This window comes from Cervus elaphus, chromosome 9 (assembly GCF_910594005.1).
Source record: "Cervus elaphus chromosome 9, mCerEla1.1, whole genome shotgun sequence".
Classification (NCBI taxonomy): Eukaryota; Metazoa; Chordata; class Mammalia; order Artiodactyla; family Cervidae; genus Cervus; species Cervus elaphus.
Window position 1 is genome coordinate 63,070,858 of NC_057823.1, and position 24,665 is coordinate 63,095,522.

Sequence of the window (24,665 nt, forward strand, 5' to 3'; positions counted from 1 at the left end):
CCAGATGGTTATCTAGTACTGTCCTGAACATTTCCTAGGACAGAAGAGGCAGGAGTGACCTCAGGAGGATGGAGTGGGCAGGGAAGACTTCTCAGAAGTAGAGGCAGAAAGGAAGCTGGGTCTTGCAAGAGAGCAGAAACCCGGGTGGTCTTGGGTTGGAGCCTACACTAGCCTTTCTGCTCCCTTGGGAAAGGGAGTGGCCATAGTCCCTTCTCTCTGCCTGGAGATCCGGAGGGTAGAGGCCTGTGGAGCTGCCAGGCTATTAGTGGATTAGGGCTTCCTTTTAAAGCTTCCTCCCATTACTGCCAAAGGATTATAAGCATCTTCAGACAATCACATCTATCCTTCCACAATTATACCTGCCTCTCTTGAGTGCTCCCTGAAAGTTTTAAGTATGTGCCAAGGCATCTTCTGCATTGGGCATCCAGTACTTGGGGTAGGTGGGATCCAGTGCCATTTCTCTAAGGCCTGGGTACCAACTGAGCAAGGTAGAATGGGGTCCTTAGCAGGCTGGAGGGTCAGGGGATGCAAAGAGAGGAAGTGGGCAGCAGACTACAGCTCAACTTTCTTGCCATCAACTGCTGCCAACTTGAGAGAAGAAACGTGGAAAGGAAAGTTACCTAGGGCTCCTCGTCAGCGCTAGTTAGTCTATAGCCCACCAGAGAGCCCCCCGCTGTCCTTTCCACAAAGTCTCAGCTGATCATAACTGGCAGGGCTTATTGAAATTATTCTATAGATAATCTTGTGGAGATCCTAAAGTGCAGAGATGGCAAGTAGCTTGTCCAAGGTCACACAGTAAGCTAGGTGCAAAGCTAGGGCTGGAACCCAGGGTTTCTACCTCCCAGTTCAGCTGCCAGGCCCTGGGCTAAATGCTTTGTATGGGCTATTTCGTCTCATCCTCTAAACAACCCTAAGAAGCGCACGCTTTTCTCAACTGTTTCACAGATGAGAAAACTAAGGCATAGCAAGTTTAAGTGACAAGTCAAAGTCTTAGGCTGGTGGGTGGAGGAGCTGACATTTGAACCCTGGGAGGTCTGGCCCATGCTTTCAACCTCCCTCTGTGCTGCCGTGTCTCCATGGAGACAAGGCAGCAGGCTGTGTTTTTCACCCACGAGGCCTGGGGAAGGCTGGGCTCTGAGGGATGCTGGGGGATTCTGCCAAGCCATATCCTCTCCTCCCAGGGAGACCAGGGATCCACTGCCAGTCCAACCCCTCCTCTGCCCAGGGCTTTGGGAGACCCACCTTCCCTCCTCTCCAGGCCACTGTTTTTGGGGGCCTGGGGTATCGGGAGGGTTTGGAGGCCTTTCCAACTCTGCTGGACACAGCTCTGAGCCTCTGGGGTGGATATGGGGGTATGGACCTGGGTTGTCAAGTAGCCCTGCCCCTGGCCATGTCTATCCTGTTGAGGTAGAGGAGTCAGTGTCCATGATGAGAGCTGACAGTGGTCACTGGGCCAGGGACAAGGACCCTGCTCCTCAGGCCTGTGGAAGAGAGGCTGGAGGCAAGGCCCCACCTACTCCCCTTCCTTCCCTTCACCATGGTGACCATGATATGGGGTGATGGTATAGAGGCAGGGCTCACAAGTTCATATATACCTCACACATGTACCCACACATACATGCTCACATCCCCTGCAAACATAGGTACAAGCAAATGATGTCTACACAACATGTTCTTATGCAAATACTCACGGGTATATATTCACATCTGCACACATGTGCATACACGTACGTGCTCTCAGACACCAACATACCCATGCATAGGGTAGGCATTGGCACATACCCTCCTACAGACCCCTGTCTCACTCATGCAGGTCTAACTTTGACATGTGGACACAGTCACCAAATTTGTATACATAGCAGTCCCATCAGAAAACATACAAACACACACATTCCTTCCCTTAGATACAGGTTAAAAGCATGTTCTTCTCTCCATTTTCCTTTGCTCACACACCTACACTGTGCAATCTCTCTTGCAGGCACACACGTTTTTTCTGCAGGCATATCCACTCTGCACACCCACTGTCACACACCCACATACAGACCAAACCACTTTCTGTCCTTCCTTTTCTCCATCTTTTTCACTTTCATACCCACCCACACAGTAATCCTAGCCTCCCTCCCTCCCTCCCTCTGTCTCCCACACAGTTTGTTTCCTGGTTTCTCACAGGCTGGGCTGTAGCACATGCACTCACAGAGCAGGCAATACCCTGCCTGATGCCAATCCCCCAACCCCTTCAGTGCCCGCTCCCCCCACCACGCCACCTGGGGCAGCCCTGGCACAAGAGCAGCTACTGGGTCAGAGGAACTTTCTGCAGCCAAGAAGCCAAGCAGAGGGTCAGGAGAAGCCGGGGAGGGCTTGTCCCGTCTGTCAACTGACCCCGTGCACTCTAAGCCCATCCGCTGAGAACAGGGGACAACTCAAACCAGGCCACTTGCGGCTCTGCATTTCACAGAACCTCAGGTGGGTGGGCTTACGTCAGCACATTTCCAACTTCCTCTAGCAGAAATCTAAACACAGAACCCTGACAGAAAAAACACACAAGTGGAATCACCCTGGTTAAAGGGGTGGGGTACTTGGAACCCAGGGAAATTTTGGTGAAAACCCAGGACAGCGTTGTTCCAACTGTGGTTTTGTTTCAGAATTGCTGGGGGAATGAAGGGTGCTTATTATTCCAAGCCCACTGCCAGCCCTTCCACCACTGGGAGGAGGCACCTGATAGTGAAAATCTCAACTTTCCACAGCATCCCTACTTGATTCTGATGCACGATGACCCCTGCCATGGGCCTCTGAGCATCACTGCCTCTGTTGTTGCTGGCCCACCAGTTAAGTCAGGGGATGGCCCCAGACAGCCTGGGAGATGACAACCTTCCTCAATCTCCCTTTGCCTAAGTCCTTCTTGGGCAGTCCTGCCTGCCCAAGTCCTGAATGGTTATTCTAGTTACTGCTGCTGAGGAGGGAGGGGATGGGCCTGAGAGGGAAGGCATCTGAGTCTGAAAGGAAACGGGCTGGTGAGATTGGAGGTGCTGTTAGTTATGGGGGACAGGATCACAAAGACAGATTTAAAACGGAGTTAATGGGAAGGAGAGAGGAAAGGGGGTGGGGGTGAATAGATGCGAGAGACAAGAAGAAACTGAAATAGCAGCAGAATTTAGGGAACGACCAAGAGGGAGAAAAATTGAGGAAACAGAAAGACACTCAAGCAGCAGAGAGTGAGGCCAGGGAGAGGAAAGAGAGAAGGAGGAGACCCGCGGGGAGACTGTAGGCCGAGCCCCAGGGGGAGGGAATCGCACCTCCGAGGGCTGGGCGGGGCGGGCGGGGCGGGCGGGGCGGCGCTAGGGCCCCGGGGAGCGGGCGGCTGGAGCTCGGCTCTCCAGCCCGCCCAGCCCTCCCGGCTCCGGGTCCCCACGCAGCCCTCTAGGCGGTGGTGGAGGGGGCCTGGCGGAGGCTCGGAGGGGGCGCTCAGCGTGGGGTGGGGGCCGCGGCGGGGGGTCTCGCTCAGGGTGGGGCGCGCTGATGGACGCGGCCAGGTGCGCGGAGGTGGCGGCGCTGGTGAGATCTGGGACCAGGCGCGGAGGCTGGAGGTGAGTGAGGGGGCCGGCCGGGCAGGGGTGCCGGCGCCCAGCAAGCCTCTCCCCTTCCCACCTGTGTTAGTCCGGGCGCCGCCCAGGTGGAGGTGCGATCTGGGCTCCAGTCCCCACAGGCAGGGTGACCTTGGCCAAGTGGCTGCTACAGGCTGGGCCTCAGTTTCCCCACCTGTACAGTGGGGCGGCAGAGGAGGGGGCTGGGGAAATCGCGAAGCCTCGAAGCAGCTCAGCGGCGGAGGAGGGGGTAGTGGCGGGAACACCCCTGACGCCGGGCAGCTACTCCCCGAGGCTGCATGGGAGATCCAGCCCTCGAGCCCCAACCCGCCAGCAGATCACGGCTGGGACAGCCCCGGGCTCGCAGGTGGGCGACAGCCGGAGGTGTGCGCACCCAGACCCATTCAGGAGAAGGAGGGGGGTGGGGGGGAACGGCTGGACGCGTGAACGCGGAAAGCGGCGGGTTGGGTTGGGCCCCTTGCTGGGTTGACCAACATGGGCGCCTGTGGGGCAGAGGGAACGGCGTGTGCTGAGCCCGCGCCCCCCCTCTTCCCGCGGGCGGGGCGCCCACCGCGCTGTGCGGGCTAGGCACGCAGGATCTGGGCCCCGCAAACCGCGAGACGGGGACAACCTGCGCAAGCTCCACCTGGGGAAATCGAGGCCTCTCCTGAGTGCCTATGGGGGCGAGGCGGAACTGCCCTCCAGGCTCTACATCACATTCTCACTACTCGCAGTGTGTGCCAAGGTGATTGCTGAGGCTGGACAGCTGAAGGGTGGGGCTCCTATCTAACCAACCACCGCACCGCCGCCTCAGCGGGCTCGGTCCAGAGCCCTGACAGGACCTTTTTGAGAACTTGGAGAGAAGTTCTCCCTCCCTCCCCACCTCCACTCCAGGTTATAAGCTAATTCTGGACGGGGACAGGGCCTCCTGTGTTCCGCGGGGTCTGGGTTGTTCACAAAGGACAAGAGACAGTGGGGAAGCACCATGCGACCCGGTCCCCACCCTACCCCGAGTGGCAGGTGGCACGGGAATACACCATTTTGCTCTGTGATCTTGGGGCAAGCCCCCTGCCCTCTCTGACTCCCAGTGAGAGGATGGGCGGGTGGCCCCTGAGGGGCTACCTGCATTGAAGACAGCAGCCACTGGTAGAGGCTTCAGGGGCAGTCAGAGGTTACCCCACCCTTGTCATGCTGCAAGGATTCGGATGAGATAAGATGCTGTTCAGAGGGACTAGGGGAGGCTAGGTAAGAGGCTAGAAGCCTTGCAGGTGCCACCCTGCCTGTCACCAACCCCAGGTCTGGGCCCCATCCTGTATTGGGGGACAGCACCACAGGCAGACTGATGACCTCTTCCTCCTCCCAGACTTGTGTTATGTCAGACAGTGGGATGGCACCTTGAGGGAGATGAAAATACTGTGTGTGAGTGGGGCAGGAACCCCTGCCTCTGTCTCCCAGGGGGATCTTGCATTGGTTCCTCCTCTCTTCCCTATCTGTACATTGAGGGCAATGGACTCAGATCACGCTAGTCTGATATTCAGAGAACTTCCCAAAAGTGAATTGTTTGCTGCTATGCCAACCTTGGCTCCCAATTGCCACTTTGCAGGCTGGCCCTTGGGACCACCCCTCTTTTCTCCAGTCTAGTACCTAAATGAAACTGTGGTTGAAATTAGGATTTACATGGCTAAAATAAGGCCTTTAACTCCTTCCTTCCCTTGTTATCTGTTACTTTTCCCCTAAGGTGAAAAAAAAAAACTAAATAAATAAAGACAAAAAACCCTGTGGCATTTCGAGCCTGGCCTGGTTCCCAACGAATCCCTAGCCTCTTCAGTCAGCATTTTATCTAATCTCTCCATTTTAGAGCTGGGGAGACTGAGACCAGGGAGCGGAAGAGATGGGCTCGGGGGCTTCTGTGACAAGAAGGCAGCAGAGCCCCCTTTCCTTGGGACAGAGTAGCTCCTTGACAAGCAGGAGGGCCAGTGTGGCCGAGGAGCCTCTGGAGAGATGGGAGAAGTGCAAGAGGGGCCTCCTCTGCGTCTCCTCTCCAGCCCTAGTCGTGCCCCATCTCCCTGGGTGACACGTGTTTCCCTGAGTCCACCCCACAGCCCTGGGCTGGGCAGGGGTCAGCCCACTTTCTCCACCTGCCAGGACCAGGTTTCTCCATCCGGCCAGGCTGAACACACCTCCCGGCCTAGGGGCCTGGCCTGGGAGGCACCTTCTCCTTCAGGGCAGCTCCCAGGCTCCCAGACATGAGCTCATCGGAGCTGCTGGTGCCAGGAAGGGAGGGACTGAGGGGGAAGCAGGCTGTGCTGCCCAGACCGGGGCACTGAAGGCCCCTGGGGCAGTGGAGAGGCACAGCGGCCCGGGCCTGGCAGGCTCTGGCCCCACTGTAGTGTGAAGGCAAGGACAAGAAAGGTCAGCAGAGGGTCAGCTGGGGTGGGGATGGGGGCGGGCTACGTGCTGGGGGGGCCCAGTGCAGAGGTGCAGGTGCTAGGCTGACCTCTGCCACTTGCCTGCCACATGACCCTGGGTGAATCCCTTGCCCTGTATGGACCTCAGGGTCCCTGTTTAATTAGGGGGTGCATGGGTCCTTAGGCACTGGGGTTACAATAGTGAACATGATAGACAAGTCCCTGCCCTCAAGATTGCATTTTAACTGGAGAGGGAGAAGAAAAAGGAAAGCAAAGAAATCAGCAGGACAGTTTCAGATAGATAAAAGTAGTATGAAAAACAACAAAAAGCCATGTTGCAAATTTGGCAAGCACTTAGAGCGGCTTCTTCGTGTTGGTGGGTAGGGAAGGGCTCTCTCCGGAGGTGACATCTGATTGGAAACCTGAATGGTATTTGAAGGTGTGGTCATGGCAGGCTTTGCGGAATTGGCTTGTCCAAAACTTGGGTCTAGAGAAATGGTAAGAATTGGGTTGGGAGGAAAGATGTTTCAGAGGATGGTAAATACTCTAAACTAAGAGCTGGGGATGGGGAGTGGGGTGGTCATGGGCTGTGGGTTATGAAAATGCCTTCGTCCCTCAGAGCTTCGGGCTGTGGACCCAAAGGAACCCAGGCCTGTGATCTGGTCACGGGGTGGCTGGGCTCTGCTGAGTTAGGCCTGTGAGTGTGTGAGTGTGAGTTCAGAGTCCTTTGTGAACTGTCACTGGACACTGTGGCTCAATTGCTACCCAGTGTGGCCAGAGGAGGAGTCAGCTTGGGGACAGCCTCCAGGCCCTGTAACTCCAGAGGTGCACAAAATCCCTCTCTCCGGAATGAAATCTTCACCAACTGGCCGCTGTGTGAAATTCCACCATCCCAGCTTCATCTTTTCCACTCAGTGAGGCAGTATATAGCGTAGGGCTGTGTTGACCTGACCCTACTCTGCCCAGCCTCCTAGGGCTGCTGCAAGTGAAGCAAAATTCTGTCTACTCCTGTGCTAGCCACTTCCTGCATGCCTGATACACAGACCCTGGGGCTGGACCCCTGGACTCTCTCTCTGGCTTTCTGGGAGATCTTGAGCGTGTTACATAACCTCTCTCGGCTTGTGTTTCCTTGTCTATAAAACAGAAACAATAGCAGACCCTAACCTGTATTGTTGTTCTAAAAATTTAATGCGAAGATAAAAATAACTATTACCTCTTAAATAGTATTATCATGTTTTGATCTCTGTTGAAATAGCAAGCCCTGGAGAAGATGGACACTCGCTCAAGACTTGTATCTCAGTGTGTATTACTTTTTGATGTTTAGCCAGGAACAGGTTTTGATAGTGGGAGGATGAGCACAGTAGAGTGGATGGGGCCTGGATCAGGCTTCAGGAATAGATACTTGAACCCCCTGCCTCAGCTAACAGGCTGGTGGTCTTGGACAAATCATTTGCTCCCTCAGGGGCTCAGGCTTTGGTCCTGAGCTACTATGGAATGGACTAGGAAGGATGGAGTGGGAAAGAGCTTGACAGACATGAAAACCACTGGGTTGGCAGGACGGGCAGCCACCAGGGTGGGGCAGGAGGGGGCAGGCTGGATAGGAGAGGGGGCTGATGTGAGACTGAATTATGTGAGATTGCATATAACCCTCTGGAATAAAATCTCTTGGAGACTAAGTGTTTGACAGATAAAAGCCAAAGTTCTTGGGAAACAGTTATCTTTTAGGGTTGCTGTGTGCCAGAGTCTTTTAAGTTCTTTACATGTCAGCAACTCTATGGAGTAAATACTATTATAGGTACTATTATTATCAATAGCTTACAGATGTGAAACAGGCACAGAGAGGTTAAGTGAGCTTCCCAAGGTCACACAGCTGGTGACCAGCCAGGTTCAAACCCAGGCCTTTGGCCCCAAAGCCTGTGAGCTTAACTCCTGTACACCATGCTCTCTCCTGCCTTAGGGAGTGCCAGAGGCTCAGAGGAGCCAAGCCATGTGCTTGAGAACATACCTCATTCCCCTCTGACCCCCATCATCCCTGCCCCCAAGGTGCTGGAAGGAGGAGCCTCCCTGGGCCTGGGGTTCTGAGGTGCACCCTTGAACCAGCTCAGTCTCTTGTCTTCCCCTCTCGTCCTCCTCTGGGAGTCGAGGTCGGGGAGCATTGAGTACGCTGGGAGTGCTATGGGCACAGGAGGCCCTGCCAGGGCCTGACGAGTGGGCAACCTGAGTGTCGGTTGTGACGCCTGAGTGGATCCCAAGAGCTGGAGCTGTAATACACCCCCATGGAGTCTGGCACGACTCCCATCGCTGGACGGACGGGGGAAACTGAGGTCAGAGAGTCCAGGGACAGGCCCAAGGCCCCAGGCCACACAGGCTCCCTGAGTCTCCTGTCATGCTTTCCAGGCTGCTCAGGACTCGTGGGCTTCATGAGGATGTGGGACTTTGGGGACCCTCCCACCGATGGCCAAGGTGGCCCCTGGTGTCAGCCAGGACGTGATTCCTGACATGGCGCCTTTGAGGACGGCACATGAAGTTGGGGGATGGGGAGGGTGCTGATTAAAAAATAGGCTGTCACGCGCATGAGGAACAGGCCTGCCACCACCCAGCTCTCGCCAGTTGGCTCCCATGCCCAGCTGCCAGGCCCCACTCAGGGCTCCTGCGGGAGGCCCCGCCTACGCCAGCACTGGCTCTGGGCCTGAGGCTGGATGCTCCCAGCCACCTCGCCTCTCCTCCTCCACCCCTGCCCCACCTGCAGGCGGATGGTGCCCTCACTGGGCCTGGGTGGGCCTGTTGGCTTCAAGCTGTGCAGGGGGTTGGGGCGGGGGGGGGGCACGTCTGGCGTCCCCACACACTGGCTGTGTGGCCTTGAATGCAGCCCTTTGCCCCTCTGGCCTCAAACACGGAGGAAGAGTGTTACCAGCTAAAGCTCTTTCCTGCTTCCAGAGCCTTTCTCAGATTCCACTGCTCATTTAGACCTGACCACCAGCACTCCCCGCTCAGAGAGGTGATGTGCCCTGTGAAGCCCACTCAGCTGGACTGTAGCAGGGCAGAGGGTTAGAACCACATCATCTTCCAAGTCCTAGTCCCTTACAGCTTCTCCAGGGTAAGCAAAGTCACAGAGAACCACCAAGGTAGATGTGAGCACTGTTTCTATTCATTTATTCCTTCATTCAGTCAGCAAATGTTTATTCAGCCCAACTATGGCCTAGGCCATAGGACTGGAAAAGGTCGGTTTTCATTCCAATCCCAAAGAAAGGCAATGCCAAAGAATATTCAAACTACTGTACAATTGCACTCATTTCACATGCTAGCAAGGTAATGCTCAAAATCCCTCAAGCTAGGCTTCAGCAGCATGTGAACCAAGAACTTCCATATGTACAAGCTGGATTTAGAAAAGGCAGAGGAATTAGAGATCAAATTTCCAGCATCCATTGGATCATAGAAAAAGCAATGTAATTTAAAAAAATATACCTACTTCTGTTTCATTGAGTATGCTAAAGACTTTGTGTGGATCACAACAAACTATGGAAAATTCTTAAAGAGATGGGAATGCCAGATCACCTTACCTACCTCCTGAAAAACCTGTGTGCGGGTCAAGAACAACAGTTAGAACCAGACGTGGAACAATGGACTGGCTTAAAATTGGGAAAGGAGTACGTCAAGACTGTATGTTGTCACCCTGCTTATTTAACTTATATGCAGAGTACATCATGCAAAATGTTGGACTGGATGAAGCACAAGCTGGAATCAAGATTGCCAGAAGAAATATTAATTACTTCAGATATGCAGATGATACCACTCTAATAGCAGAAAGTGAAGAGAAATTAAAGAGCCTCTTCATGAAGGTGAGAGAGGAGAGTAAAAAAGCTGGTTTAAAACTCAACATTCAAAAACTAAGATCATGGTATCCAGTCCCATCACTTTATGGCAAATAGATGGGGGAAAAAAGGAAACAGTGACAGATTTTATCTTCTTGGGCTCCAAAATCACTGTAGATGGTGACTGCAGCCATTAAGAAATTGAGACATTTGCTCCTTGGAAGAAAAGCTATAACAAACCTAGACAGCATATTAAAAATCAGAGATATTGCTTTGCCAGCAAAAGTCCATATAGTCAAAGCTATGGTTTTTCCAGTAGTCATATACAGATGTGAGAGTTGTATACAAAGAAGGCTGAGCACTGAAGAATTGATGCTTTCAAACTGTGGTGCTGAAGAAGACTCTTGAGAGTCCCTTGGACAGCAAGGAGATCAAACCAGTCAATCCTAAAGGAAATCAACCCTGAATATTTACTTGTAGGACTGATGCTGAAGCTCCAATACTTTGGCCACCTGATGCAATGAGCCCACTCATTGGGAAAGACCATGATACTGGAAAGGATTGAGGGCAGGAGGAGAAGGGAGTGATAGAGGATGAGATGGTTGGATGGCATCACCAACCCCATGGACATGAGTTTGAGCAAACTCTGGGCAATAGTAAAGGTCAGAAAGCCTGGCGTGCTGCAGTCCATGGGGTCACAAAGAGTGGAAAATGACTTAGTGTCTAAATAACAACAAAAATGGCCTAGGCATGGGGGCAGGGAAATGACATTTGAGGTCCCTGCCCTGCAGGGGCTCCTTACCATGGGGCAGGACAGACTGACATTAAAACAAATATTGATGGAATTACAAATCTCATGAGAATTTGCAGGAGAGGTAGAAGGTGCTGTGGGAGGAATGTGACTTCCCAGGGCAGGTGCGTCCTCCCTGAGACCTGTCAACAGACCTCAAGGAGAGGTATAACCAGAAAGGGACAACTGAGGGGCATGGGGAGAAAGGGTTCTAGGGAGGAGTAGCAGCCAGTGCAAAGGCCCTGAGGTGCAAAGTGCTTGATACCTGTCTGAATCCTTGAAGGAAGGCCAGCATGACTGGAGTGTAGGGAGAGCAGACACCATGAAGGGAGCTGCAGCGCAGACTGGAGGAGCAGTGAGGCTAGTCTTGCAGGGCCTGGAGCCTGCAAAGGGGCTTGAGGCCAAGCATAGAAGGGAGGAGCTGTTCCTAGTGCTGGTCTTAGAGGCTGGTCTTGCTTCCTTTCTTTTCTGCTTTCCCTCCCATTCCCATCCTGACTGTGCAGCAGACCCCTGCACACTTCCCCAGCCACTCACTGCACAGGATGACAATGCAGAGTGCTCACACCTGACCTTCTGGATCTTGTTTGCATTCTAATAGCCTGTTGCTTCATCCTGCCTCCCAGGAGGGTTCCAGTCCCTGAGATCTTGAATGCAAGTTGATGAGGGCCTGATCTTGGGCTGGAGCTCCAGCTGAATGCCTCTGTTCAGGTGGGAGCCTGTGGACCAGGAGGTTCAGCTTTTGGCTGAATGAAGGCCTGCCCCTGGACCAAAGCCCGCTGCCTGAAACTGTGACCTGTCCCCTGTTCCACTCCAGGCACGTCCATTCAACCCCAAAGCCTCGCTAAGACCCAGCCCTAGGAGGAGTTCGGAGGCCTGCATTGTGAGCTGAGCTCTGCTGTGTGCTTTTGGGCGTATCTGTCTTCATTTCTGGACCTTGGTTTCTCCATCTATTTTTATAGGGAAATACTTGAGTTTTCCTGCACTCATTGTTTGGCCATCATGGATGCAATATCAGCATCACCCAGAAGCTTCTTAGAAATGCAGAGTCTGAGGCCCCACTCCAGACCTACTGAATCAGAATCTGCAAGTTAACCACATCCCTAATTACTATGCACATTAAAGTATGAGAATCACTGTTCTAAGTCCGTCATTTTTAAACTTAAAAAATGTTTTAATTAAAAGCTATAGGATCTTCCTCTCTCTCTGAAGTCTTACAGATGAAATACATAAGAGGGGAACCACCTACTCTGTACTTATTCATCACATGAATGAGAAGGGGGTCATGGGGGCTAGGCCTGGGGCGCGGGCTTTATTGAGAAGGGAGGAGGAAGAGAAGCAATTCTGGTGGGAGAGGGTGGGTGGTGCCTGACTGCCCAGGCCACTCCTGACCAGGTACCCCTAGGAGCCCTTTCAGCTCTGACCTCTAGGGTCCTCAGACTTAAGGGTTTGGAAAAGTGGGCTTGAGGAAAAGGCGCTCGACAATACATAGTCTAGCAATGCCTTTCCCCGCCTGTCCCCATCTTGGTGTCCTACTCTGTTCCCTGAGAAATCCCTGAAAGGGTAGCCGGTGCTATTCTTAGCGTGACAGGATGGTGAGGAGAGAACATGCTGGTGCATTATTTATGCCTCTGAGTCAACAGGATTACATTCAGGTCTCCCAGAACACGGCCCTCCCCAGTGGCCTTCATCACTGCCTTCCCAGGACCCAGGACTCCTCCCGCTCTGGCCCTGACCATCCCTGCTCCCTGCCTCCAGCTCCCACACTGGGAAATGGGTCATGAAAGACAACGGTGAGCTGGGATCAGAAAGGAGTTCGCGATATCGTCTCATTTCTCACCCATTCGGCGCATACTAACTGAGCATACGGCACGTGGTAGGCGTGGGTTCCTGCCTTCCAGGAGCTCACACTTTAGCCTGCAAGTTAATGGTGCTTTGTCATCGCAAGAGCCTGTGTGCCAGGCCAGATGCTGCGAGCTTCTCATGGAAGACCTTATCCTCCCAATCACCCGGCGGGATAGGAATTAGGAGACCCCTACACCGAGGAGGAAACTGAGGCTTAGCATCTATCAGGTAGTGGTTGCTCGGCTGGGCTCCGAACTCAGGTTGGCTGGAACAGAAAGACCATTCCAGACCAAATGGCAGCATGGAGCCTTAGGGCTTTGGGAAACCCTTGCACTACCTGCTGAGAAGGGCGTTTCAGCTGGAAGGAGATTAACTGGCTGAGGTTGTCCCATTGTCAGTGAATCCTGAGTAACTGGAGAAGCACCTGGACTGGAAGGACTGTGTTTGCTGTGTACACAATGCCTACTGTGGGCTGGAAGGCAACGCCTTATAGGATGAGGTGACAAGGCCCCAAGGTGGCACATCTCAGAGAAGCTAAGCCAAGGACCCTGGCTGGGAGCCAAAGACCTGTGTTCTGTGAGATTCTAACCTTTCTCTGCCTCAGTTTTCCGGTCTGAAAATAGCATCTCTGCTCTACTTCTTTCTCTGCCGATGTGAAGCTGCTAGGAAAGCTATAAAAGTGTGTGCATGTTCAATGATAATTACTACATAGAATTATTTATATAAATATATTTTCTTAAACGTATTTTCTGTTGACATGGGGTCTATTTGCCAGACTGTGTTCCAAGCATTTTCCTATTTGTTAATTTACTTATAAACATGTTTATAAAATCAGGAGCTCTAGGGACTTCCCTGGTGGTCCAGTGATTAAGACTTCACACTTCCACTGAAGGGGGTTCGGGTTCAATTCCTGGTTGGGGAATTACGATCCCTCATGCCACAGCCAAAATTTTTCTTTAATTAAAAAATAAGATAAAGTCATTAGCTCTAAAGCCCATTGTGTCCCCAACCTGGCAGTACTTCAGAACCCCTCAGGGAGACTGTTAGCATGAATATTCTGTGGTCCTGACTCTGTGGCAGAGCCCAGGAATTGGCACTTTGGACACACACACCCCTACCCCAAGAAATTCTGCAGCACCTGTAGGTTTCTGATCTGGGCCAGAGAGGTGAAGGGACTTGCCTGAGGCTTCACAATGAGTTGGAGACCAGATTGAGACTAAAACTGAGGCCTGAAGTTCCTAGTCTGGCGCTTTCCTCCTACTCATCAGTTGCCCCCGAGCACCTTAAAGGAATGAAGCCAGGGATGCAGATGACTTTGATGAGCAATGATGCCAGTAGCTACTGGTACCGTTTTTTCCATTTAATTGCTGAAGGGATAGAAAGAGGGATGTTTTCCACAGCAACATGATCCCTTAGGACATTTGAGCATCAGGTGGCCGATTTTAATGTTGACCTAGAAATGGGAAACCATGACTGCGGTGCAGAGATACGGAGAAGGGAATTTGAAACCACACATCAGGTCATGTGCCCTCCAGACAAGGGTGGTCTGGTAACTTGGTTACCTGGAGACAGGGCAGGCTGGCAAGAGGGAGACAAGTGTGTCCACCCACAAGGTGTGTACCTGTTGTGTCTGTGTCGATCTGTCGCCTGAGTGCCTGTGTGTCTCCACATGCATGCCTATGGTTGTTCTGTGTGCATACACTGGTGTGTAGGTTCTGCCACCTCTGTGGGTGCATGCGTGAGCAGCACCTTTGTGTGCGGACGTGTGTGCAGAGGAGGATATGCTGTTGCCGGCTAGGCTCTCGCCAGCATTAAGGAGGTATCGAGAATGTGTGTGTTGCAGGGTGTGTGTGTGTGTGTGTGTGTGTGCACGCGCGCGCGTGTGTGCACACAAATGGTTGCAATGCAGGGGAGTCCCTGAGACCCTGCAGGGCAGAGGTAGAAAAGCCGCTTGAGAAAATGTTTTCCTTATTCATGTCCCACCTCCACATTTCGTGCACCATCCTCAAGCCTGCAGCGTGTGAGCCTGCCTCCAGATCTTAGCCCTAGCAGTTCCCTCTGCCCTGTCTCTCCCTAGACATGCACAAGCCTCACTGCCTCACTTCTTCGCTCAGACGTGATTCCCAGTGATGTCTACTTCAATTACCTTATGTACCTTTGCACACCACTCCCCACCCCATGCCGTCTGTGTATCTCCCACCCCTGCTTTATTCTTCTCTCTAGAATTTACCGTGTGACTTAGTTGTACGGTTATGCATACGTTTATTATTTGGCTCCCCTGCTAGAATGCAAGCAGGGATTTGTCTGTTTCTCTTCATAGCTATGAACAGTGCCTGACCCTTAGCTGGTGAGCAATAAATATCAGTTGAATGAATGAGTTCATGCACCACCTGTACTTACTTGTTTCCTTTAAATTGTCTAACTTTTGTTACTGAGATATCCACTTTTACCTTCCCCTAAGCAGTAATATTGGAGAAGGCGATGGCACCCCACTCCAGTACTCTTTCCTGGAAAAGCCCATGGACGGAGGAGCCTGGTAGGCTGCAGTCCATGGGGTCGCTAAGAGTCAGACACAAGTGAGCGACTTCACTTTCACTTTTCACTTTCATGCATTGGAGAAGGAAATGGCAACCCACTCCAGTGTTCTTGCCTGGAGGATCCCAGGGACAAGAGCCTGGTGAGCTGCCGTCTACGGGGTCGCAGAGAGTCAGACACGACTGAAGCGACTTAGCAGCAGCAGCACGCAGTAATATACCTTTGATGTGTTTATTATACTCCTTTTCCAATACACATGTGAAATTTATATAACTAGTAAGATGTTAAGTATCAGGGTACCACTTAAATCCTTTTGCTCCTACTTAAGGTATGGGGGTACCACACTCTGGGGATCATTGCTTTCCCAGTGAAGGGGGCAACTTCACTGGGAATCAGAGAAGTCTGATGTCTTCTCTGAAACACATGGACAAAATGAAGCTCAAAGAGGATCAGGAACTAGTCCAACATATCGTCCGTACTGTGACAGAACAGACACTAGAACCAAATTTTCTGACCTCCAGTCTGCTTTCCTTTTGCAGTGTGAGGGACAAGGGGAGGGTGGGGCTGGATGGTTCAGCCTCTCCTCTGGCTGAGGGGAGCCAGATATGCCCGGTAACTGGCGAATGGCATGGGAGGTATTGGTAGCCTTCTGCCCGCTCAGGGCTGCAGGACTACATGCTGAGTGGTGGGAACCTCGGCCACACCTTCCCTCCCAGGAGTCTTGGGTCTGGGGGCCACTCCAAGGGGGCCTGGGCACTCAAATCCAGCAAGAAACAGACCTGGGATTCGAACCTGATTCTCCCCTGCCACAATATGTTAGCTAGAGGTTGACACTAGAGCACCCTTGCTGAGAGGATGCTGGAGTGGGAGGGGTGTCAGGGGGAGGGAAAGGTTGCGCTGTGCCTGACTGTGAACAGAAGAGGGAGAGCAGACCCAGAGATAGCTGAAAGGGGGAAGGAGACAGACAGCAGCCTAGCCTGGGAGAATTGTACAGAGGTAGGTTTGTGCAAAGGCTTAATTTAAATCCCCCTCAGGCGTGCACAGTGTTTTATGCTATAGAAATAATTTCTGCATTTCATTTGCTCAGCAGTGACTCTGCAAAGCAGACATAATCAGCTCTAGTTTCCTGATAAGGAAGCTGAGACCCAGAGGTGAAGTGACGTGCTAAAGGCAACCTTCACAGGACGCTCTTTTGAGCAGGACATGGGAAGGACATGGGAAGGGAACAGGCTGCACCTCTGGTTGGATTTGGTAAAGGAGGGCTGTCTAAGGGAGGGCAGGCAGGCTGAACAGATACAAGAGTGAGAGGGTAGACCACTTAAGATTTCTAGCACCTTCCTCAGCAGAAATGAGTGAACCTGAGACCAAAAGTGAGTTGACAGGGCTAGGGGAGTTGCAGGCAGGTGAGCTGTCTATCCCAGGGCCTGCAGTGAGGATGCCTCCTAGGGAGAAGCAGCAGCGTGCCCACCCTCATCCCCCCCCCCCCCCCGCCCCCCGACGGGCTCTGCTCTATAGAGGCTCTGCTCTATAGAGCAGGCAGGGCAGCGAGCTGGGACTGCTGCGTGCTGGGGCCGTCATTATCATTCCTCCAGAGTTTTTTCTCCTCGTTATTTATTTTTCTGTGAGGAAGGAATGTGGGGAATTTACCACAGGGTTACTTGCTTTCGGCAGTGCGGCGGCCTCCTCTATGAGAGGGAAGCAGCAGAGACAGATGGCTGGGGAGGTGGAGGCGGAGGAGGGTCCCGGCTGAATCTGTGGCCCCAGCAGTGGGGCAGTTATGTAACCCACCCGGAGGCCCAGGGAAGATACCACGGTGCTTCTGGGCTCTGAGCATGAGCCTGCTCATGTACACAGCTCCCTGGAACTCAACCTGGACCATCCCAGTCACCATCAGCCTCTGGGCAAGCCTAACGAGGGGATGTATCCCCTTGTCAGAGGTGCTTTCCTCTCCAGCTGTCTTGACTGGGGGTATGAGCGGAGGCGGGGTAGGGGAGTCAGGTGGGGACTGTCTTGAGCTTTCCAGCCTCCACGAGGCTGCCCCATTGCTTGGAATGCTTTCACAACTCAATCTTTTCAGAACTAGGGCATATGCTACCTCCTCCAGGAAGACTTCCCAGATTGCTTCATCCTCATTCCTCTCTCTTTTAGGCTCTATGTTCTCCTGGCACTCAATGGAATATTTTGCCTGTTGGATCTAACACTGCCATTCGAGTTTCATCTCCCTTTTCAGTCACAGGCTTGTTACTACCTCCCTCTTTCCTTTCCCTGCTTCCTCCAGAAATCACTCTGTAGATCGGGGATCTAGGATCTCAAGGAATCTGAGGCCTAGACAAATCTAGAATTCGTCTCCTGGGATGCCTGGTGGAGTAAAATGTGAAGGTGAATTTGGATTGTGGGAGGCCTCCTGGGTGATGACCTCTGCTGAGTCTGGAGAGGATGGGACCAGCTCTGGCCACAGGCTGCCACAGAGCCAAGAAGAAAGGCTATATCTAGGCTTTCCAGGTGGCATTAGTGGTAAAGAACCCGCCTGCCAATGCAGGCAGATGCAAGAGACGTGGGTTCGATCCCTGGCTTGGGAAGATCCCTTGGAAGAGGGAATGGCAACCCACTCCAGTATTCTTGCCTGGAGAATCCCATGTACAGAGTAGCCTGGAGGGCTACAGTCCATGGGGTCACACAGAGTTGGACACAACTGAAGCAACTTGGTATGCCCTGGGCTGGGTGCTGGGGACCCTGAGATAGTCTAGACCCCGCTCAACTCCTGGGAGAGGCACAGGTTGGGGGAAATTCTCTCTCCTCTGCCCTCACTCACCGCCTTTTTGTCTCCTAGATTAAGTGCTTTCTCTGGAAGGGTAGGGTGCGGTAGTCCTTTCTGTACACTCAAGGCTCCCCGAGCTGGGAAGATGGAGGCTGCAGCAGGAGATGGTTTGGGGATGGGGGCAGGCCTGGCTCAGCAGGGCTCGACTGGGAGGGGGAGCCTGGGTCTGAGCTTGGCTCCCTGGGAACCAACTTTTTCCAGTTTGCTCTGCATCTGGGGCTGAGCTTGCCTCTCTTTAGGTCGCCATGTCCAGGTCCCTGAAAATCTGATTGTGGATGAGTGTTCCAGCTAGTAGAGTAGGTGGAGGAAGGTGGTGGCTCCTAGCCTTCAGCAGAGGAGGACGGCACAGCATCAACCAGCAGAGATCCGTGCCTGTGGCCTACAGGCTTAGCTGCTCACCAAGGCCCATGCCAATCTGACCTGGGTGCCCTCGACTTGGCCCACCCGCCGTGCGCTGCCTGATCCCAGCCCCCTGCCAGCAGGAGATACAGGAGTTGGGCCAGTCCCTGCCTCCTTCTCTTTGGGCATTGGTTCCTTGGCTTTCTCAATCTGTTTGTTTCCTCCAAACCCCCTCCTCTTGGAGGCCCCTGGGCCAGGTGGAGCAGGGCAGGAGCACTGATCAAGGAGTCTGGATGGATTAATGGAAGCTTCCTGGAGGAAGCAGCAATGGGGCTGGGCCTGGGACAGTAGGTGGGGAGAGTGTGCTTTGTGGGCAGAGCTCTTCAGAAGGAGGGCCCGGGCGTGGAATCAGTCAGACTCCCGGCTCCAGCTCCACTCTGCCTGTCCCTGGCTGCATGGGAGACCTGGGTTGAGTCTGCCAATTCTCTGGTCTTGTTTTCCTCATCCCTAAAACAGCAGTTAGGGGGCCTCCTTTATGAGTTGCCATGAGGATTTAATGAGAGCACACACACTACATACAACTTTGGCTTGGCAGCGTCTGGAGCACCTCACTTGGCTATGGCATCCTCATCGACTTCATCATTTCTGCAAGCCCCCAGGGAAGGTGCAGGGGATAAGGCAGAAGCAGCTGAGACCCTTGCCCCTAGGCTCTTGCGCTCTCTGGGGGAAATCAGACCCAGACCCTGACTGCTGCAAAGCAAGACGTTGGGAGGAGGCAGCATGGCCCATGTGATGGGTCCTGGGCTGGGTGCAGGGCCACCCTAGGTTCGAATCCCACCTCTGCCTCTGACTAGCCATGCCACCTTGAGCAAGTCACTTCACCCCTCTGAGTCCATTTCTCCTCTAATGCAGAGCTGAGGGGACCACTGTCCTCCTGGCTGCTATAAATGAAGGAAAGGCCTGGCATGGGGCATGTGGTGAGCATGCCCTGGAGGAGAACTCTCACTCAAACGAATAGTATACAAAGTGATGAGGTTGTTAAGTGGTGCAGATAAAACCTGGATGGTCTGAGGACTGAATCTATAAAAAGGACAGGAGACAGAGCAGTGTTCTGGGTGGAAGGGTCTGTGCAGACCCATAGCAGAGGCTGGAACTCACAGGGCAGGTGAGGGAAACACGCACCTTTGGACTCCCTCTGACCCTTGCTGAGGACGCAGGGAGCAGGTGAGCAAGCTCTCGGGCAAGCCCTGACTGCCAGGATGAGGCCTGGCTGCTTGATGCCCCATGTCTTGGAGAGGAGGAGAGAGGCCTGATACAAGTGGAGTCAGGAGGGAGAAAGATGAATCTGGCAGCGTGGGGCGGGTAGATTGGCGGGGGAGAGACTGGAGGCGGAGAGGCCATTTAAAAGGCTGTTGCAAAATCGGTTTTCCTGATAAAGAGCTAGGCTGAGTCATCTGTGGAGGAGAGAAGTCAGATCCAGCTCCTCTGCGTTGCCGTCGATGTAGGATTTTCCTCTTTGTCAGCTGGTCGATGGGCTGCCTTTCCAGGAGACTTTCAGAATCAAGGCCGGCTCGGCATCCAGCGGGGGCGCAGGACAGCAGGGAGGACCCTGCCAGGGTGAGTAAAGCGAGCCTCGGTGGTTTGGGGTGTGTGATTCAGGGCATAGGGCATCCTTCTCTGGTCTCAGGTCCCCCCTGGGGCATTAAGGGAGAGGCATGCGATGACTTCTGCCAGCCTGTTGATGGCAAGGCTGCAGCTAGGTCTGGGGCTCTTCACTTTTATTCCTATCGTCTCCTGTGCTGGCAGTCCTTCTTACCTTAGTATGAATTATTCCCCTCTGAGAAGAGACCTGGCAGTCTGCCGGGACTCAGTCAGGTTGTGCTCACCAGGACTCTGGCGAGGATGGAGAACTCCCCAGGGAAAGGAGGCTGTGTCATTTCCTCCTTTCAGTAAGGAGGATGTGGGGCAGGGGCTGGCAAGGTAGCCAGGCCATTACTCAGGCCCAGTTCATCTTCCTGCCCCCAGCTGAGGCTGAAGTTGTGCAGCGGCCAGCCATTGGTTCCTTCCTGACCCCACAGGGGGGCAGTTTACCCAGCCTGTTTACCTGTCCCATTGCCAAGACTTCCAGGCAGCCACAATGGGCTGTCTCCAGCCAGTCTCTCTTCCTACCTCTGGCTCCCCGACCCTTTCCACCCTGCTCAGGTCCCGGGCACTCCCATTGACGGCAGCCGTGTGAAGAAGCATTTCCTTGAATTCTCTCTCTGTCGTGACCTTCTGTTCTGGCCTCCGTTCCCCTGCCCCGCCTCCCTCCTTTGGGTCCTTGGTCAAGAGGCCTGATGGTCAGCAGAACAGACAGCTGCCTACAGAAGTGATAGGGGTGAAAGAAAGGGCTTATCGCCGCCTGGGCACAACTTGAATTCAGGTCTCCTGACTCCCCACAGTGCTCTTTCCACTCCACTAGTTTTTTATGTCCTAGCAATCTTTTTCCCCTTAGTAAAAATGAGTTTATCAGCTCTTCTCCTGAGAGGAAGAAGGGAAAGAAAGCATCAGCTGCTCTAGGCAGCTGCATATGCAGAAGAGAGAACACCATGGTGGGTGCAGATTGTCAGATGTGGGAACAGAGGGGCCTGCAGATCAGTGTCAGGGGGCACTGGAGTCTCTACCCATACCCCTCCCACCAGAGTCAGGGTCCGGAAGGCAAGGTGGTTAAGAAATGAGATTCAGCAACCAGGCTTGGGAGTTTTGAATCCCAGCTCTGCTATTTACAAGTCATATGACCCTGGGCAGGTTTCTCTGAGCTCTAGTTTCATTTGCAAACTGGGAAGAATAATAGTACTTATTCCTCGTGATTGTTGGTAGGATCGAATGAGATGATGGGTATAAAGTGCATGGCGCAGCACATTATAGCGGGCTGTTGAGGGCTCAGTAATTACAGCAGCCACTGCGATCTTCACTCTAAGGGGTATACTCAGGGCTTCTCGTTCCCCTTCCCCACTTGGGGATTCAACCCTGTCAGACCCAGGTCCCCTGACCCTGGGGCAGCTCTTCCTTGAGTCTGTCCTCATCCCTTCATCTCCTGAAGGCCTGTCTTCAGAACCCCTCATCCATTGTCCAGGGTGGGTCTTTCAAGGACCACCACTGAAGAGGCTGGGAGAAGAGGGAGCTGTTACGACTTTTACAGGTGGCAAGCTGCAGCCAGGAAGACTGGGAGCTCAGCAAGGGGGCTGCCCCTGTGGGCCACAGCCGTCTCTTGTGTCTCTGACGCTGGGGACCACAATCTTGAACCCAGTTGGCTGGGGCGTCACCAGGGGTGGCAGTTTCCTAGTCTGGGGAATTTGGGGTAGAGCTGCCGCCCCCGATGCCCTGCAGTGGGGGGATCTGAGGTGCCTCTAGTTGGCCCAGCCCCCCATTCTCTCAGCCTTGTTTGTGCAGGGTGGCAAAAGTCATCTGGATTGCTGGCTGGGTCTGGTCCAAGCCTCCTGCCAAATTCCTTTTCCATGGAGTCACTGCGGGCTGGGATGGGGGTACGGGAGCTCCCTTGGAGGCAGGGCTGTCTCACCTCCTGGCCTTTTCTGCTGGGTTCCTCTGGTCTGGGAACAGTAGCATGGGGGAGGGTCCCAGGCTGGCTGGAGGTCAGCAGACCAGGTCCTGGCCCATGGCCTTCCCTTTGACCCTCTCACTCTCTAAGGCCTCCCAGGCCAGCTTCTCCCTCAGGGCCCTTCACGCTCTGACACTGGAGCATTTTCTCGCCCTGTGACCCTGAGAACCAGCCTTGGGATAGGACTGAAACAGAGACACAAAGAGAAAAACAAAACAAGCACAGAGACTTGGGAAGGTCTGAATTATACACACACAGAGGCCCTGTCTAGGAGCCTGGCACTGTGGAAGCTGCTGGCTGGAAAGCCTGGTGCTCCCTGGAGTCCTGAAGAGCCAGGGGTGAGCCAGCCCCCGCTGCTTTCCGGCTCTGTGACCTTGGGCATTATCTCTGAGCCTTGGTTTTCTCATCACTAAAAAGTGAATCATAGGGGCTTCCCTGGTGGCTCAGTGGCAAGGAATCCGCCTGCCAGTGTGGGAGACACAGGTTTGATCCCTGATCTGGGAAGATCCCACAGGCCGAGGAGCAACTGAGTCCATGCGTTACAACTACCGATCCCGTGCTCTAGATCCTGGGAGCCGCAACTGCTGAGCCCAAATGCCACAACTAGAGAGTAGCCCCTGCTCCCCACAACGAGAGAAAAGCACACGCAGCAACAAAGATTCAGCACAGCCAAAAATAAACAAATAAAATGATTTTTTTTAAGTGAATGATAGTAATTTGTGCTTCATAGAATCGTTTCAGGAATTAAATAAGATAGTATGTGTGAAGTCTGGGTGCACAGTAAGAGCCCAGTCAGTATGAGCTACGATGGCTGCAGCTGTGTCATAAGAGCCGCTGGTGGGCCCAGGGATGTTTATCCTGACCGTGCCCTGTGGGATGGGACTTGTGGCTGAGTCTCTGCAGGGCTGTAAGTTGGAAAGAGAAAGCACTTTATCTGTGTGGCGGTGGAGGGCAGAGCCATGTCAAGAGGTGGGAGTTAATATGACTTTAGAGCTGAAGAATGTTAATTAGTAGAAGGCGCATCCTTAGGGTAGTGAGCACCCTGTCAGTTGAGTGTGTAAGGCTTGGACACTCAGGGACGTGGTTTCAGGGGTGCAGGAATTGTTTGGGGAGGTAGGCACGGTGACAGCTCTCCCTGAGATTCTGAGGTTCTGTGATCACTTGGGGCAGTGATCCCCTGCCTGCCATCACCCTGGAATCCCCTGCTATGTGACCAATAGAGAGTCATATCCCCTCAGGACTATGATCTGTGGAATGAATCTCCTTTGCTAGAAGCAGCTCTGACCCCTTCCAGGGAGTCACGTGGGGTCACCAACTGCCAGGTCCATTCCAGGGAAGCATGGGCCCTCTGTCCTGTCTACTTGGGCTGAATGACAACAACCCCCCCACCCCCCCGGCATCTGTGACCTCATCGTAGCCTCCAAACCCTAATGTCAGGGCTTTTATTGCCTTCTCAATTAAGGAAACTGGCTCCGAGAGGAGCAGTCACTTGCTGAGGTCACACAGCTAGCAAATAGCAGAGGCCTGGTTTCTGAGCAGAGCAGAGGAGAGGGACATCGCATGAGCTAAGCAACTCCTCCTGTGTGGCTGGCCTGCCCCTACCTAAGTTACCCCTGGGAAGCAGCCTGGCTCAACCTTCAAAGCTGTCACCTTTTATCAATGGGGTGATCCAGGCAGGAGAGGAGCTCTACCACAAGCAAACAGGTATCAGGGGGCAGGCTGAGTTATAGCTGTTCTGCAAGGTGGGCGCAGGTGTGTATGGTGGGGAGCCAGGTGGTGATGGGAGGAAGGAAGGAGGAGGTTGGGGCCAGAGAGCCTGTGGTCCCGTGAACTGGCGGTCAGCAGTCACTGTGCTCCGTGTGGGCCTCCCCTGGTGTGAGCTCCACCTTGAGTCATCTCCAGACCTTGATTTCTTCATCTATAAAATGGGGGTGATAGTGAAAAAGCTCCTTTGTAAGGGCCCTTCCAGCTCTGAAAGCCCATGAATTCTGAGCTTTGCTGGCAAGATGCCTAGGAAAACTGTCCCGGGAGACCCACTCAGCATGTCACAGCCAGTGCTAATGAGGGCAAGGTAGGAGGGAGGGCAGGGTCAGATTCCTCAAGAACTAATTAGCTCCCTCGGTGGGGAGGGGTGACAAAGGGAGCAATTTTCCCAGCCACCGACTGAGCTGCTAGCCCTGGCCACAGGCTGTCCCATCCATCTGTGCACAGGTCCATTTGTTCATGTGTCCATTTCTTCATTCCTTACTCAATAAACACAACGTGAACACTGACTGTGTGCCAGCTGGGCACTGGTGATAGAAAGAGGAATGGTCGCCTGTGGTGAACTTACAGATTAAGAGGGCCTGACCCCACCTGATCCCTGACCTCAGGCCCCAGACTGAACCCTGACTCCCACCGACTCTGTCCCCTGTATGTCCCAAGAGGGACCTCTGGGACAAGCAGGCAGCCTGAGCATGTGCTGTGGCCCAGAGAGAACTGGTTCTGACTCCAGCCTTGCCACCCTTTGCTGTGTGATCTTGGGTGAGTTACTTACAAGCCTCTGGACCTCATTTTCCACTTCTGTAAAATAGGGGTTCCTAGGGTTCTTGTGAAGATAAGATGAGGTAATGTGCTGTTCTAGTATAGTCACTGCTGAAATTAGCCCAACGTATTACCTTTATAATATTAGAGTGTGAGAATTTTTAAATGATTGTTTAAATGAAAATGGGAAGAAATTTTTCAAGGACTTATAAGAAACCATTAACAGTTGCTACCTGATTTGTGATATGGAGCACTTTTTTCACCATATACCTTTTTATGTTTTTAATTTTTTTTAGTTCATGTATCACCTATTCTAAAAAGGGGACACGTTAGTATTAACAGATGACTATACTCTGAAAGTATAAAGGGCCCAAAGAGATGCAGAGAAGATGTCCTGTCAGTTCACTCATGCAGATAGT

The 24,665-nt window shown here is 53.2% G+C and overlaps 1 protein-coding gene across 2 annotated transcripts in view; it reads left to right on the forward strand.

Moving 5' to 3' along the window:
• The window catches only part of SYNPO (synaptopodin), a 57,219-nt gene that overhangs the window by 21,522 nt on the left and 11,032 nt on the right, over positions 1-24,665 (forward strand). The window contains exon 1 of one of the 2 annotated variants that reach the window (XM_043913304.1): positions 19,562-19,742. The exons of the other annotated variant lie outside the window; for it this stretch is intronic. The gene's annotated coding sequence lies outside the window, so the exon portion shown is untranslated. Of the gene's footprint in view, positions 1-19,561; positions 19,743-24,665 lie in introns of those variants that run through there. 2 annotated transcript variants of the gene reach the window in all.